Source organism: Trachypithecus francoisi, unplaced genomic scaffold (genome assembly GCF_009764315.1).
Source record: "Trachypithecus francoisi isolate TF-2019V2 unplaced genomic scaffold, Tfra_2.0 Lachesis_group11, whole genome shotgun sequence".
Lineage (NCBI taxonomy): Eukaryota > Metazoa > Chordata > Mammalia > Primates > Cercopithecidae > Trachypithecus > Trachypithecus francoisi.
Genome location: NW_022681456.1, coordinates 41,190,021 through 41,207,479, shown reverse-complemented (window position 1 = coordinate 41,207,479; position 17,459 = coordinate 41,190,021). Strand labels below are relative to the sequence as shown.

General features: G+C 38.0%; 1 long non-coding RNA gene across 1 annotated transcript in view; it reads right to left on the bottom strand.

Annotated features, from left to right (window-relative positions):
* Window positions 1-1,477: 1,477 nt before the first annotated feature.
* Window positions 1,478-17,459, bottom strand: part of LOC117090993 — a 48,307-nt gene continuing 32,325 nt past the window's right edge. Inside the window, exons 3-4 of the long non-coding RNA XR_004440197.1 lie at window positions 4,991-5,072; window positions 1,478-1,895 (exon numbers count right to left, since the gene is read on the bottom strand). This is a non-coding gene — a long non-coding RNA (uncharacterized LOC117090993). The remainder of the gene's footprint in view (window positions 1,896-4,990; window positions 5,073-17,459) is intronic.

Below are 17,459 nucleotides of genomic sequence, written 5' to 3'. Positions count from 1 at the left end.
CCTAGAAAAATGCCTGACACATAGCAGGTACTCAGTATGTATTTGTTGAATAAATGAATTCACACTTATTTTTAGAAATATTGGAATATATTATTATACATACCATTTGACAGCTTTTTAAATATACTCAAAAGTGGATCATAGATATCTTTCCATTTTGGTACTTAAAGATATCCTTTACTTCTTTTAATGGCTACGTAGTTTTTTTCTTATGAAACAAGTACTATAAACTGGCCATTTTTCTTTTTATTTTATTTTATTTTATTTTTTTTGAGACATGTTCTCACTCTGGTTGCCCAGGCTGGAGTGCAGTGGTGCAATCACAGCTCACTGCAGCTCTATCCTCAACTTCCCAGGCTCAAGTGATCCTCCCACTTCAGCCTCCCAAGTATCTTGGACTACAGACACATGCCACCATGCCCAGCTACTTTTTAAAAATATTTTTTGTAAAGATGGGGTCTCCCCGTGTTGCCCAGGCTGGTCTCAAACTTCTGACCTCAAGCAATCCACCCACCTTGGCTTCCCAAAGTGCGTTCTTATTTTGATGTATATGTGATTTTGTTCCAATTTTAATGAATTATTTATTTGCTGGGGAGATGGGGCAGTGCTCCAATTTTTAATCCAAAAAATAATGCTGCAATGACTATCACTGCTCATATATTCTCTTTGGGCCCTTTCAATATGACCATAAAGTCTAGGCCACCAGACACTGCTTCTTGGCAAAGCTTTCATATACAGTAAGTCCTCAGTGTCATTGTAAATAGATTACTGGAAACTGCTACTTTATGCAAAACCACGTATAATGAAATCAATTTTACCATAGGCTAATTGATATAAACAAGAGTTAAGTTCCTATGGCATATTTCTGGTCCCAACAACATCACCAAGTTTCTATATAAAGACTCTAAACACTTCTAATACTAAACATTGAAGTAAATAAAATAATCTGTATTCATTTATTTATCCATTTTCCAACCCTCTGATTCCAGGTCAGGGTCTTGCGTGGCCAGAGCCTGTCCTGGCAGCTCAGGGTGTGCGGGAGGAACCAACCCTGGACAGCATACCATTCAGTTGCAGGGTGCAGTCACATGCATACTCACACTCACTCAGACTGGGGTCCTTTAGACGTGCCAGTTAATCTAAAGTACACAACTTTGGGATGTGAAAGGAAACCAGAGTCCCGAGAGAAAACCCACCCAGGCCTGGGGAGAATAGGCAAACTCCACATAGACAGTGGCCCAGCCAGTACTTTTTTTTTTTTTTTCCCTCATCAACATTATAACAAAACAATGTTGAACAAAATGATATCATTTGAGGACCTGCTGTGTACAATTTGTAATGTGCCGCATTTTTTTGTGGCTAAGAATATGTGATAACTATTTTATGAAATACCATATCATTTCTCTTTATTACTAGCTCATAAATGAGCAAATAATTCTTATTCTTTAAATCATCAAATAGTGTATCCAACAGAGACCCTAGCAAGAAACAAATGGCACTCTCAAAAAGGGTAGCAGAAGAGAGTTTAGTAAAATCATTTACAAAAGAGAGTGTAAGCAGGGTTAAGGGAAACCATCAGTAGTCAGTAAAGCACCCCAGGGCTGGCAAAAGTGGGAAGCCGTTACTGCTTCTGGCTGAAGGGGAAAGAGAGGAAACAGTTCCTAGAATATAGTGAGACCTGCAGCTGCAGAGAGAGAACCATTCACTGGAAGCTGTATTTTCAAATAGAATTATGTAGTCATTGCTAAGCTATGGCCCTGAAGGGAGAAAGCTGGGCAAACAAACACCTGAAGCTCTCTCTCCTCTTACCTTTCGAGTTCCCACCAGAGTCTTTCACTGGCTGGATCCAACCAGCAGCCAGGGGGTAAGGAAGCAGTCCATAGAGTATCAGCTCCCTGAGACCAGAATAGAGTAGATAACAATGGAGAGTGAATCTGGAGGGACAAATCAAAAATATCCAGCACCAATAGTTTTCTATCAGCTTTGCTTCTTCCCTCCACATTTGGTTAGCTTACTGAGTATCACCAGGGAATTCTAATACCAAAATGTCCATAGTAGACAGCACTGCCTACACAAATAGTAGTTTCAGTGGTAGATTGCTAGAGGACAAGCATTATGTTCTTCTAGGATTATAGACAAGAAAGGAGTTGTAAGCACTCTAACTGGGAAGCTCTAATGATGCAAACATGATAACATCCTTTAGGGTACACCATCACAACTAGTACTAACCTTTTTTTTTTTTTTTTTGAGATAGGGACTTGCTCTGTCACTCAAGCTGGAGTGTGGTGGTGCTATTATGACTCACTGCAACCTCAACATCCCAGGTTCACATGATCCTCCTGCTTCAGCCTCCACTGTAGCTGGGAACGCAGGTGTGCACCACCAGACCTGGCTCTTTTTTTTTTTTTTTTTAAGTTTTTTTTGTAGAGGCGCAGTCTCACTTTGTTGTCCAGGCTGGTCTCAAACTCCTTAGCTCAAGTCATCCTCCCACCTCAGGCTGTCAAACTGCTGGGATTAAAGGTGTGAGTTGCCATGCCTATCCTAGTATTTTAATCTTTAAAGCATGATTTTGGAGCCAGATAATTTCTGGGATTGGATCTTTACTTCTGATCTTGGCTAGCCATATGAACTTGGGCTATCCAATATGGTAGCCACTAACCATATGTGGTTATTTAAATTTGTATTTATATAAACTGAAAGTAAATAAAAATTCAGTTCATTCACTCTTCCTACAAGATGGGAGCTCAATAACTTACTTGGCTAAGTGGTTACCCTATTGGGCAGTACAAATATAAAACTATTCCAGCATTGTAGAGAGTTTTATTGGACAGTGCTGGGCTTTATGCTTAAACTCTCTGAACTCATCATACAATAGCACTTAACCGGTGGCTTATCTGAGGATTAAATAACTTAGTATACATAAAGTTCTTAGCAAGCTGCAGGTCACAGAGTAGGTGCTCAGTAAATGGTAGCTATAGAACTGACAACAGTAACAGCAAAAGCAGCAACATAATTGTAACATATCATATCCCTGGGGATACTTTCAGCAATATTCTTAAGGCTTTCTGCCAAAGCTGTGGAGGCTTCCAGGCATCAGCAATAATCACACAGCTGTTGCTGATGAGAACTGTGTGTCACTGAGCTCAGAGGCTCCTCATTATGAAAGCTCCTTGGCATTGCAGAGAACTGACTAGCAGGCCTCCATCTTGCAAGTGTGGTCCTGCATGTCTCTTGAAAATGCTGCTCCAGGCCGGGAGCTCACGCCTGTAATCCCGCACTTTGGGAGGCCGAGGCAGACAGAACACCTGAGGTCAGAAGTTCAAAACCAGCTTGGCTAAAATGGCAAAACCCCATCTCTACTGAAAATACAAAAATTAGCCAGGCATGGTGGCACACGCCTGTGCTCTCAGCTATTTGGGAGGCTGAGGCAGGAGAATCACATGAACCCAGGAGGTGGAGGTTGCAGTGAGCTTACATCGTGCCACTGCACCCAAGCCTGGGTGACACAGTGAGACTCTATCACAAAAAAAGAAAAAAAGAAAGAAAACACTGCTCTGTCCTGAGACATTTTCCCATAATCTTCTGAATATGATATGATTCCTACTTTTTTTTCCTGGTGGCTTGAAATGGCATGCTCTGTCAACATATTCTTTTCACAGAATCTGATTTTGTTTCATTTTTCTTTGTGTGCAAACGGAATATGGTTTTAATCTCCCACAGGACTTGTAATTATCATCTTAAGCTTCTATGTAACCATACTATTGCATCTCTATATCATGTCAAGTAACCAGTTTGATTCATGTCTTAATGGAAATTGTTTAGTTATCAGGTAGTCAAATATACAGAATATATTAGTGATTTGGGGACACAGGTTTTAGAATCTCTAGAATGAATGCTCTATTCCTTAAGTGGAATGAGAAAACTATTGGTCAGCCACCAAAGATAACTCATTTCTTCCACTTTTCTCTATTTCCATTATTCCATCTCCATATTCCAAATCGCCATTATTTATTGTCTTCTTATAATCAATTTTCCACCCTGCTTAAGACATCCAATGCCTTCCTGATGCTCTTAGAAAATAATCCAAATGCCTATCCATGAGCTTTTATTTTCTTCAGAGAACTTATGTCTAGCTGTAATTATTTATCTGCTCTCCTGTTTATTTTCAGTCTCCCCTCCTGCCACTGTTCCTGCAGATTTCAGCTCCATGGGAGCAGGAATCTTGTTTCCTCATTGAACATTATGTTCTCAGCTCCTGGAAAAGTGCCCGTTACAGGGCAGAAGCTTTCAAAAGGCTTCAAGGCCATCTTCAGGCAGGATGTAAAGAGTAAGCTGCAAGCCTTTAATTTACAACCTAGCACCATGTTTACTGCATTCCGATGTTTTTCTCCCAAAGCCCAATAATTGGTTTTTAACTTTGTTGTGTTTGTGCGATAACCACTCTGAGTGGTCTAGTGAATCCTATGAATTCCTTTTCTAAATAATGTTTAAATGCATAAAATTTTGTAAAAACAGGATGACAAAAGAGGGCAACTGCTCATGTACAGCTATCAAAATACTTAAAAATTTCAGTGCTTCTTTATTACTGTGTTGAAGAACAAGCTCTAGTGGAGGGCCTAAAATGACTGTTATTTTGAGACTATAGCAGTTCATAAACAATATTTTGAGATGTCTGTAACAATTGTAATAAGATATAAACATATCTATGATTTCTGCTGGTGACAAAGTCACAGGTACTGCTGCCACTTCTGGGGCTTGTTGCCTGTCTTCTTAATTAAAGAAACTGACAAATTTCAGTGCACGGTGAATAAAAATGCAGATATAATATTTTTTCATCCACATTGATAGACCTCTTGGATTCTATGCCCAGGGCTTTGTGGGTCCCTGGGCCTCAGGTGAAGGGACTTGAACTGATTGTGAGAGAGCATGTGTTCAAGTGTGCATTTCTGTGCATCGTGGTTGTAAGTGCATTCTCAGCCACGGTGCTCACCTTGGATATAGTCTGCCACTTCGAAAACGATCCAAGACCTTTTTCAGTTACTGGTGTCATTTATTCATTTGTATTTCAAATACTGGAAAAGAAACACAAAAGAAGCTCACATATGATTCCATCATTAAAAAAATTTATAAACCAGGTGAGAATCACCTCTTTCCAACCACCTTACCTCCCAAAGATGATCACTGTTAAGAACTGGTGAATATAATGCACGATTTAAAAAGCAAAATAGATGTGTGTGAATGTGTGTGTGTGTGTGTGTGTGTGTGTGCCTGTGCACCAAACAAGAATGAAATGATATTGAACATATTCATTTACTCTTGGCTTTTTGTCACTTAATACTATACTTTAGACTTGTTTCCAGATTACATTTTATTTTTTTAATGACTGCCTGGTATTCTTTTGTAGAATTTCAATTTATTGAAATTTTCTAGTAAGTGCTTTTAGTTGCCACCACACATAATGCTACAATGAGCATCCTGTATGCATACTTTTCTCTATCCTTACTAGTATTGTACAAAATAGATTCCTAGATATGGAATTCTTAAGGAGTATGTTTACTTAAGATTTTAATATAGATTACAAATAACTTAAACAAAAAGATATTTAATTTACATTTCAGTAAGAATATCTATATCCTAACTCTCCTACCAAAACTGGAGATGTATACAAGTATCCACCCATCAAATTGGCTAACACATATTTTAAAAATATATAACATGTATATTTAAAATATACATAGTGTATTTAAATCTATTTGCCACTATGTAACATGCATTTATATTTTATATAGTGACTATATATTTAATTATATAATTATAAATATTTAAATATAGTATATATTTACATTTTATATATTAAGAATAAAATATATGTAAATACATATTTGCCTTTTTTTTTTTTTTTTTTTGAGACTGAGTCTTACTTTGTCGCCCAGGCTGGAGAGCAGTGGCGCGATCTCAGCTCACTGCAACCTCTGCCTCCCGGGTTCAAGCAATTCTCCTGCCTCAGCCTGCTGGGCAGGCTGAGTAGCTGGGGTTCCAGGTGCCCGCCACCACACCCGGCTAATTTTTGTACTTCTAGTAGAGATGGGGTTTCACCATCTTGGCCAGGCTAGTCTTGAACTCCTGACCTTATGATCCACTTGCCTCAGCCTCCTAAAGTGCTGGGATTACAGGGGTGAGCTGCCGTGCCCGGCCATATTGCCAGTTTGATGGGTGAAACTATTAGCTTACTACTTTAATTAATTTACTTTCCCCTGATAACTAGTGAAATTGGTAATATATTCATTACTTTATTGATCATTTATATTTCCTCTTCTGAGAATTGCCTCTGAATTTATAATATTCATTAGTATTTATACAAGATATTTATCTTTAACACATTAATTAGTATATGTTCTTTTTATATTGAAGATGACAACTCTTTATCAGTAGAGGACGTTACAAGCACTTTTTCCTAGTCTTTGTCTTTCTCCTTCGTGTATGTGTGTGTGTGTGTGTGTGTGTGTGTGTGTGTGTGTGTTTTCAAAAACAGGTGGTCTCAATTATCCAAGGAGAACTGATACAATAATTCTATTTTAAGTAAGTCTGCTTTTAAAATGGAACAAAATGTCATAATAAATCTATTTTTCAACGCATTTACTCTTTACCTTGTAAAATAAAATGGAAAACAAGGAATTACGTTGATTTTGTCTTATATTAATTCTAAAACTTAGTTAACTGTTAAAACATGCAAATGCAACTATTTTAGTTTGATAATGAATATGATATAGTTCAAATTTGTTTTGCAGCACTTTAAAAAGACTGACACAATATAAATGCTTTCCCAGTATAATCATTACTATATATTTTGCAATAATATGAGAGGACTTTATTCTTCTGTCTAAGGTCCTGTATAGCAGTTGTTAATTGGCCCACCTTTTCTGGATCATTTGTTGGTGACTTTTTCAATGATAAAAACAATTCTCCATGATCATTGCTATCAACTTGGTGACATCCTGAGATATTTATGAGATTTGTAACCTCACAAGTAAAATTTATATGAAATTTAAATTGCATTGTTTATTCATTGTTTCCAACATTAGACAATCATTAATTCATTAACACAATGAGTTAAAATAGGTGTTAATCACAGAAGTAGAAATGAGCATTTTAAAATTATGACCACTGAGACCTCCTGAAACTAAAGGAACTTCAGTAATGAATATTCTGAAAACTGGCACCCTTAGAGTAAAATCTACTATTTTACAATTTGTTTCCCATCATGTCTTCTGGTATTCCTGCCATGCTTAGTTTTTTTCCAGCCTGGCAATAATATTTTCATATTTATTTTTTCCAGTAGGTTTTCTTGTTCTGCCTTTTATAATTAGATATTTACTTAATCTGGGATTAATCTGTGAAATATATTAGGTTGGTGCAAAAGTTTTTGTGGTTTTTGCCATCACTTTGAATGGCAAACTAATTACTTTGGCACCAACTAATAGTTCTCTAATTTTGTTAGAGGATTTTTTTATTAGAAGACTTTTGTTTGTTCATCCAAAGAATAACTTGTATTACCAACACGCCTCAGTCCTTTGGATTTTATAGACCAGCAAAGTTTAAGTATTTGTAGAGCTGACATACAGTTGTCAGTCTTTAATTTATCCACCTAGTGACTTCAAAACCAAAATATTTCCATCTACTAACCCCATCATTTTATTCAAATGACACCAAAAAGTAAAATCTTAGAATTAAAACAATTCAGATTTATTTAAACTTCACTATTTTAATCTTCTCTCTCCTCTTTCACAGTAGACGGGTGAGAATCTGATCACAGAACCGAACCAGTGTGGGGACCAGTACTTGGCATCAGCTGCTTTAAATAATAACCAAACTTTCCTATGTGAATTAAATGCACATAGCTAGGGAGGCCATTTCAACCCCTGCGTCTAAGAGCAGACAGATCCCCATCCAGAGTGGAGCGTGTTCTTATACACGGTAATGGCAATACTCCATCCTCTTTCACGTTGTAAAGATTCTGAAGCTCTTGAGCACGGTCACTTTACTGGAAGAAATGAAAAGCTGAAATGGATAGGACTTGCCAAGAATCACGAAGACACTTTCAATAGAAAGAACCTAACACTGAGCACAGTTCACAAAACCCAATTATGAACAATTGGTTGTGCTGGATGAGGTCAGCTGCACCACAGTCTGATGAGATGAGTAAGTCATCAGATTGTCTAGTTGCTCAAATAAAGGCATCGGGTGAAAAGTTGCCCTAACAGGTATTCTTAGCATGTATTGTTGTGCATTCTACTGTTGGATAACACGCTGAAAATTTGTATTTGGTGGTTTATTTTTCTGTTCCTCCATACACACTTATATAAATTATTTCACCCATACCCAGGAAGATTCCATTAATACCATAACGAGATTTGAATGTCAGTGGATGTGTTCCTTTGTTTATCCCTACGTCTGGCTGTGTAAGCTACTTATTTACATGGTAGTTCTCAATAGCACTTGAACTGCTATCATTTCATTCATCTCAAGTACGATGTTATCCAAATAAAAATGAATCTCCACAGGCATCAGTTTGGGATGGTTGCCTTTGAAATATAATAGTAAACTGGCCATCTCAGCATCTGTGGAGCTTAGCTCATTCCATCACTTTCCAGAATTATAATTCCCCGCTTGGAGTCTCAGAAATGTCGTGATGGGAGAAAACGGCTATGAGAAAAGAAATGACTGATCAGAGAATTCAGAGTGCTCGAAGATGAATTTTTATGTAATTGCACCTTTTCTTTTCCCTGGACAGGTGTATTTTGCAGAAAAGTCATGTTTTTAAAATGTTGCCTATATGAATTTCTTTGTAGCAAACCACAGTAATCTATTTACTTCTATAAAATTAAATGTATGTTTTTCAGGCAGAAAATACTGATCGCCACATATTAAAACTCATACACGTATCACAATTGCATTTTAAGAGCAAAAATCCCAACTTTTTAAATAAAACATGAGAAATAAACCCAAGAAATAAATTACAGAATAGAAACACAAGGGAATTTCGGTCATTTTTGCATTTGGAAGAAGAAGTCTGAAATTTTAAAAGAAAAATAAAAACACTATTGTACTGAACAGAACATGCCAGGGGCCAGAACTGAACAACTGTCTTATGAAAGACATTTTTCATTTTTAACCAGAGTATGCCTGCGTGTACAAGATGACAAAATAATCAAGTGAAGAGTGAATAATTCTGCTTATCAACAGGTTGTTTCGTGTTAAACTGATGCAATGCCAACCAGTTGGTTTGGCTATTTCCTCCTTTGGAATATTTGTCTAAACAAATACTCTTAAAGGAAGAAAGCAGCTGAACTTCAGTAAAATAAGCCCTCAACTTAGAGTCCAAAACCTGTGGCTGTATCTGGCTTTGTTTCTCTGAGAAGATTACTTGAGATTTCTGAATCTCCATTTCCTGATCTAGAAATGAAGGCCACTTTTGGTTTATGAGGGTAAAGTGAGATAACACACATAAAAGTATCCAGCAGATAGTACACGCACAATACAGGGCCCAGGAATGGTCCATGCACTTTTCTTTTACAGTATAAAAGTATTTATTTTTTATTATATTTTTATACTTTATTTTATAAAGTATAAAAGTATTTACAGTATGCTGTGTATTTTGCAAGATTTTCCATACTTCTGTTTATATATTACTAACAGTGTAGATATTATATGCAAGGAGAATCTTTTTTTATTTTCATTTTTATTTCAAGAGGTTTTTGGGGAACAGGTGATGTTTGGTTACATTAATAAGTTCTTTAGTGGTGATTTCCGAGATTTTGTTGCACTCATCACCCGAGCAGTGTACACTATACCCCGCTGTGTAGTCTTTCATCCTTCACCCACTCCAACCCTTTCCCCTGAGTCACCAGAGTCTGTTGTATCATTCTTATGCCTTTGCATCCATGGCTTAGCTCCCATTTAGGAGTAAGAACATAGGATGTTTGGTTTTCCATACCTGAGTCACTTCATTTAGAATAGTCTTCAGTTCCATCCAGGTTGCTGTGAATGCCATTATTTCATTCCTTTTCATAGCTGAGTAGTATTCTGTGATATATATATATATATCCCGTCTGTGATATATATATAACCTCATCTCTACTAAAAATACAGAAAATCAGCTGGCATGGTGGCGGACACCTGCAGTCCCAGCTACTCGGGAGGCTGAGGCAGAAGAATGGCTTGAACCCGGGAGGTGGAGCTTGCAGTGAGCCGAGATCGTGCCACTGCATTCCACTGCATTCCAGACTGGGCGACAGAGCGAGATTCCATCTCAAAATATATATGTGGCATATATATATATATATATATATATATATATATATATGCCACAATTTCTTTATCCACTCACTGACTGATGGGCATTTGGGCTGCTTCCATATTGCAACTGTGAATTGTGCTGCTATAAATGTGCGTGTGGAAGTATCTTTTTCGTATAATGACTTATTTTCCTCTGGGTAGATACCCATTGGTGGGATAGATGGATCAATGGTAGTTCTATTTATAGTTTTTTAAGTAATCCCCACACTGTTTTCCATGGTGGTTGTACAAGTTTACATTTCCACCAGCAGTGTAAAAGTGTTACCTTTTGACTACATCCATGCCAATATCTATTATGTTTTGATTTTTTGATTATGGCCATTCTTGCAGGAGCAAGGAGGTATTGCATTGCGGGTTTGATTTGTATTTCCCTGATCAGTAGTGACGCTGAGCATTTTTTCATGGCCATTTGTGTATCTTCTTTTGAGAATTGTCTATTCATGTCATTATTCCACTTTTCGATGAGATTGTTTGTTTCTTTCTTGCTGATTTGTTTGAGTTCCTTGTAGAATCTGGATATCAGTGTTTTGTCAGATGTAAAGATTGCAAAGATTTTCTCTCACTCTGTGGATTGTCTGTTTACCTTGCTGATTGCTCCTTTTGCTGAGCAAAACCTTTTTAGTTTAATTAAGTCCCATCTATTTGTTTTTGTTTCATTTGCTTTTGAGTTCTTGGTCATGAAGTCTTTGCCTAAGCCAATGTCTAGAAGGGTCTTTCCAATGTTATCTTCTGGAATTTTTATGGTTTCAGGTCTTAGGTTTAAGTCCGTGATCCATCTTGAGTTGATTTTTATGTATGGTGAGATGAAGATCCAGTTTCATTCTTCCACATGTGCCTTGCCAATTATCCCAGCACCATTTGTTGAACAAGGCATCCTTTCCCCAGTTTATGTTTTTGTTTGCTTTGCTGAAGATCAGTTGGCTGTAAGTATTTGGGTTTATTTCTGGGTTCTCTATTCTATTCCATTGGTCTATGTGCCTATGTTTATAATAGTACCATGCTGTTTTGATAACTAAGCCCTTATAGGATAGTTTGAAGTAAGGTAATGTGATGCCTCCAGATTCTTTCTTTTTTCTTAGTCTTGCTTTGGCTATGCAGGCTCTTTTTGGTTCCATATGACTTTTAGGGTTGTTTTTTCAAGTGAAAAATGATGGGCCGGGCGTGGTGGTTCACACCTGTAATCCCAGCACTTTGGGAGGCTGAGGCGGGCAGATCACAAGGTCAGGAGATCGAGACCACCCTGGCTAACACGGTGAAACCCCGTCTCTACTAAAAATACAGAAAATCAGCTGGCGTGGTGGTGGGCACCTGTAGTCCCATCTACTCAGGAGGCTGAGGCAGGAGAATGGCTTGAACCCGGGGGGCGGAGCTTGCAGTGAGCCAAGATCATGCCACTGCACTCCAGCCTGGGCACCAGAGCGAGACTCCATCTCAAAAAAAAAAAAAGTGAAAAATGATGAAGAATTTGAAGAATGATGGTGGTGTTTTGATGAGAATTGCATTGTATTTGTAGATTGCTTTGGGCAGTATCATTTTCACAATATTGATTCTACCCTTCCATGAGCATGGGATGTGTTTCCAGTTGTTTGTGTTGTCTGTGATCCCTTTCAGGAGTATTTTGTAGTTTTCCTTGTAGAGGTCTTTCACCTCCTTGGTTAGGCATATTACTAAGTATTTTATTTCTTTTTCAGCTGTTATAAAAGAGGTAGAGTTCTTGATTTGATTCTCAGCTTGGTTGCCTCTGGTGTACAGCAGAGCTGCTGATTTGCGTACATTAATTTTGTATCCTGAAATTTTGCTGAATTCATTTATCATTTCTAGGAGCTTTTTGGAGGAGTCTTTAGGGTTTTCTAGGTATATAATCACATCATTAGCATTAGCAAACAGTGACAGTTTGACTTCCTCTTTACCAATTTGGATGCCCTTTATTTTTCTGTTGTCTGATTGCTCTGGCTAGAACTTCCAATACTATGTTAAAATACAAGTGGTGAGAGTAGGCATCCTGCAAGGAGACTCTGGATATATATGGAACCTCAGCTTTCCCAGGCATGAGCCAAGAGTGTGTCTTTACACCAAAAAGAAAGCTTTGCTACTGCTAGTATAATTTGACAACCAAATAATTTTTAATCATTCACTAATTCATGCAATAAAACATCTTTTGTTGCCTATCATGTGCTATATGCACATTAAGGCTGACTTACTTGTGAAGATGATATGCAGCAAATGTTAATATGATATCATAAATACTATAACAGACTGGAGAAAAGTATGGGAGGAAGAAATTTGTTTCGTTCCTGAAAAGTCACATAGAGGCAGATATTTAATAAATGATCTTGGTAAAGATTAAAAAACAAAAGGATTCAGCTATCATGGAATCATCTCGCCATCCCTGTATGTATATGTGCAATGCATGCATGTGTTTACGTGTGTATTTTTGCATTTTTTTCTAATTTATTTGTCAACTTTATAATTTGGAAAGTCTTTTCTTGCAGCTTGCTGCTCACTGACTTAACTCCCACATGAACACTGATACTAGGTTTTATACCAATCACAAAAGGCGACACAGCAGCTAATGGAATCCTGTCTTTCAAAGATATAACTAGTTTTGATGTGACTAATCTTGCTGTTCAGTCAAATAAAGCAGCTGTAATATATAATTTATACAGCTTAGATGATTGCCTTTTTTTTTTTTTTTTCTTTTCGATACAGGGCTTCACTGTATCACCCAGGCTGGAGTGCAGTGGTACGATCACAGCTCACTGAATTGTTGACCTCTTGGCCTCAAACCATCCTTCCACCTTGGCATCCCAAGTAGCTGGGACTACATGCATGCACCAGCATGCCTGGCAAATTAAAAAAAAAAAAAAATCAGTAGGGGTAGAATCTTGCTATGCTACCCAGGCTGGTCTCAAACTCCTGGCTCAAGCAGTCCTCCTGTCTTGGCCTCCCAAATTGCTGGGATTACAGGTGTGAGCCACTGTGCCTGACCTACTGCCTTTCAATGTAAAGAAAAACTAAAATAGAATAAAATAAAAATCAGCCATGGTTTATAACCTGTACATCGTCTGTGTTCCTATATTTTTATTGTCTGACATTCAGAATAAACCACAACCATCAATTCTCCAGATCCTCAGATCATAATCACTGGAATATTTGGTTCTGTGGAAGATGTGAGAATTTCTCAGCTTATCTGCTCCTAAACAGATTTACTTGCTAAGGAGATTTCATAAGAGGCAGTTTAACTCTGGGCCTCTTAAGTTTACATAAAATGAAAGAAAGGCATTAGATCTCTGGGTTTGCTCCCTCCACTGATATCTGATTTTGACTTTTTAGCCATAGAGATTCTAAAGGCAGTGCCCCATAGAAATGATTTTACTGTTCCATTGTACTGTTAGCGTCTACAACTGCCCTATACCACAGGTTTGAGATTTTAAGCGGTATAAGTGGACAGAGGGTAAATGGATTGAGTACCTGAATCACCAGGAAATTTTCCCAAAGTGTACATCACTTTTAGCACTCCTCATCACTCCAATCAGTTGCAGAACTCATAGACAAATGGCCTAAAATGACCTATGGGTGTGTTCTAAATAGAGCTCAGGGCTTAAACCATTCCCATGTCAACATTACACATCTTGTCGAAAATTGTGTTTATAGGGAGCAGGAAGGAAGTCCAGGAATGGAAAAGATTAGCTGGGAATTTTTTAGTATAGATTTTTATCATCAGATGGAGTTTTATTGACCATTTACGTAAGAATCATTAACAGTCAGTCAGGAAACTTCTGAACCAACTTGAGCCACCTTACTTAGCAGTTAACTCAAGTTCCCTTATGAATGCAAAACAAGTAAGTTTCACATAAATATGTTGGTAATACATTGCATAAGGGTATCTGCTTGCCATGTTATAAACCACTGTCGAAGCCAAGAAACCAAATAAAACTTGATTAATCCTTGAGCATAAGCATGCAGACATGTAAGATAGAAAACTATCATTCACAGATAAATGGTTAGCTGGTGCTTGTTGCTGCAGGAGCTTTTCTTTTTTTAACTTTTAAGTTCAGGGGTACGTGTGCAGGTTGGTTTCTACAGGTAAACCTGTGTCATGGGAGTTTGTTGTACAGATTATTTCATCATCCACATATTAAGCCTAGTACCCATTAGTTATTTTTCCTGATCCTGTCCGTCCTCCCACCCCCCACACTCTGACAGGCCCCAGTGTGTGTTGTTGTTTCCCGCTATGTGTCCATGTGTTCTCATCATTTAGTTCCTGCTTATGAGTGAGAACATGCAGTATTTGGTTTTCTGTTCCTGCAGCAGTTTTCTAAGGATAATGGTTTCCCAGCTCCATCAAAGGACATGATCTCACTCTTTTTTTATGGCTGCATAGTATTCTATGGTACATATGTACCACATTTTCTTTATCCATTCTATCACTGATGGGCATTTAGGTTCATTCCATGTCTTTGCTTTTATGAATAGTGTTACAGTGAACATACACACGCATGTGTCTTTATGGTAGAATGTTTTATAATCCTTTGGGTACATACCCAATAATGGGATTTCTGGGTCGAATGGTATTTCTGTCCTTAGGTCTTAGAATTGCCACACGGTCTTCTACAATGGTTGAACTCATTTACACCCCACCAACAACGTATAACCTTCCTTTACCTCCACACCCTCGCCAGCACCTGTTATTTTTTGACTTTTTAATAACAGCCATTCTGACTGGCATGAAATGCTATCTTATTATGGTTTTGATTTGCATTTCTCTAATAATTAATGATGTGCTTTTTTTCATATGATTGTTGGCCACATGTATGTCTTATTTTGAAAAGTGTCAGCTCACATCCTTTGCCCAGTTTTAAATGGGGTTATTGGGTGTTTTTCTTATAAATTTGTTTAAGTTTCTTATAGATGCTAGTATTAGACCTTTGTCAGGTGCACAGTTAGCAAAAATTTTCTTCAAGTCTGTGGTTTGTCTGTTACTCTGTTGATAGTTTCTTTTGCTGTGCAGAAGTTCTTTGGTTTAATTAGATCCCATTTGTCAATTTTTGCTTTAGTTACAATTGCTTTTGGCATCTTCATCATAAAATATTTGCTTGTGCCTACATCCTGAATAGTATTGCCTAGGTTGTACTGCCAGGGTTTTTATAGTTTTGGGTTTTACATTTAAGTCTTTAATCCATCTTGAGTTAATTTTTGTATTTGTTGTAAGGAAGGTGTCCAGTTTCAATCTTCTGCATATGGCTAGCCAGTTCTCCCAGCATCATTTATTGAATTCCCTATTGCTTGTTTTTGCCTGGTTTGTCAAAGATCAGATAGTAGGTTTCTGGTCTTATTTCTGGGTTCTCTACGCTGTTCTTTTGGTTGAGATGTCTGTTTTTGTACCAGTACCATGCTGTTTCAGTTACTGTACCCTGTAGTATAGTTTGAAGTTGGTAGCCTGATGCCTCGAGTTTGTTCTTTTTTGCTTAGGATTGACATGGCTATTTGGGCTCTTTTTTGGTTTTACATTAATTTAAAAATAGTTTTTCTAGTTCTGTGAAGAATTTCAATGGTAGTTTAATAGGAATAGCATTGAATCTACAAACAGCAGCACTGGGCAGTATGGCCATTTTAACAATATTGATTCTTCCTATCCATAAGCATGGAATATTTTTCCATTTGTTTATGTCATCTCTGATTTCTTTGAGCAGTGTTTTGTAGTTCACCTGGTAGAGATCTTTCACCTCCATAGTTATCTGTATTTGTAGGTTTTTATTCTTTTTGTGGCAATTTTGAATGGGAGTTTATTCCTGATTTGGCTCTTGGTTTGACTGTTGTTTGTGTATAGGAATCCTAGTCATTTTTTGCACATTGATTTTGTGTGCTGAGACTACTGAAGTTGTTATCCTCTTAAGTAGCTTTTGGGCTGAGACTATTGGGGTTTTCTAGATGCAGAATCATGCTGTCTACAAACAGGGATAGTTTGACTTCCTCTCTTTCTGTTGGGATGTGCTTTATTTCTTTCTGTTGCCTGATTGCCCTGGCCAGGACTTCCAATGCTATGTTGAATAGAACTGGCGAGACAGGGCATCCTTGTCTTGTGCCAATTTTCAAGGGGAATGCTTCCAGCTTTGTTGCAGGATCGTTTGAGTAGGCCTAGCAGATGTGTTTGGGAGCTATCCACTGGGTGATGTAAGGGCAAGTGGTATTCATTGGCTCCCACCCCACAGTGGTCAAGGGTGAACTCGTGGGTATTAGATCCCCAGTACTTTTGGACTGTGCAAGTGCGAGTGATGTGGACTCCCACAAACATCCAAAGCTGACTGTCAGAAAGTTGAGGTGAATTATGCCAGCTTGCACCTGCTAAAGCTGGTCAAAACTTCATAGAACTGGTTGTCACAGCTCTTATTAGATAAGAGGGTTGAAAGGATTTAAAGTTTGCCCAAGAATTTTCTGGTATATTGAAAAATATAACAGAAACTAAAATAATCAGAGGATTTCCACAGTGAGTATATTCAGTACCCAAACCAATACTGGATATCCAAAGGAGGATCTTTAACGAATAGAAAGCTTGGGAAATTGATTTGGAATAAAAAGAACAGGTCCTAACTCTTTCTGGCAATGTGAACTTGGACAAGTTACTTTCAGTTTTGCTGAGCTTCAGTGTCCTGATCTTCAAAAACGGGGATAAATAATATCTTCCCCATGGGATTCTTCAGTGCTAAATGAGATAGTGCATGTCATAGCATGGTTAGGATTTTGAAAAACGGGGACTTCATCATGATAATTATTAGCAATCGATTAGAGACAGCACACAAGGCACTGTGGAGGGGCCCCTCCATTGTTAGGGGCTGAAGATTTCAGTTGGCCAGGACTGCAGGAGAGAAAGAGAACAAAGGTGGTAACAGCTGGTGGGAGCTAGTGGAAGCGATTTTTCTGGACCCTGAGGGACTACAGATTGTGCAGAACAATGAAAGCCAAGTTGGGGGTTGGGAGTCAGAGATTACACTGAGGCCACAGGTCAAGTGTGGTTACCTCTGGTCAAAAGCTAGGGAATAGAAACCTCAGAAGCTGAAAGTTAAATCCCTGCCAAGGGTCAAAGGCAGGCAAATGGTCATGCC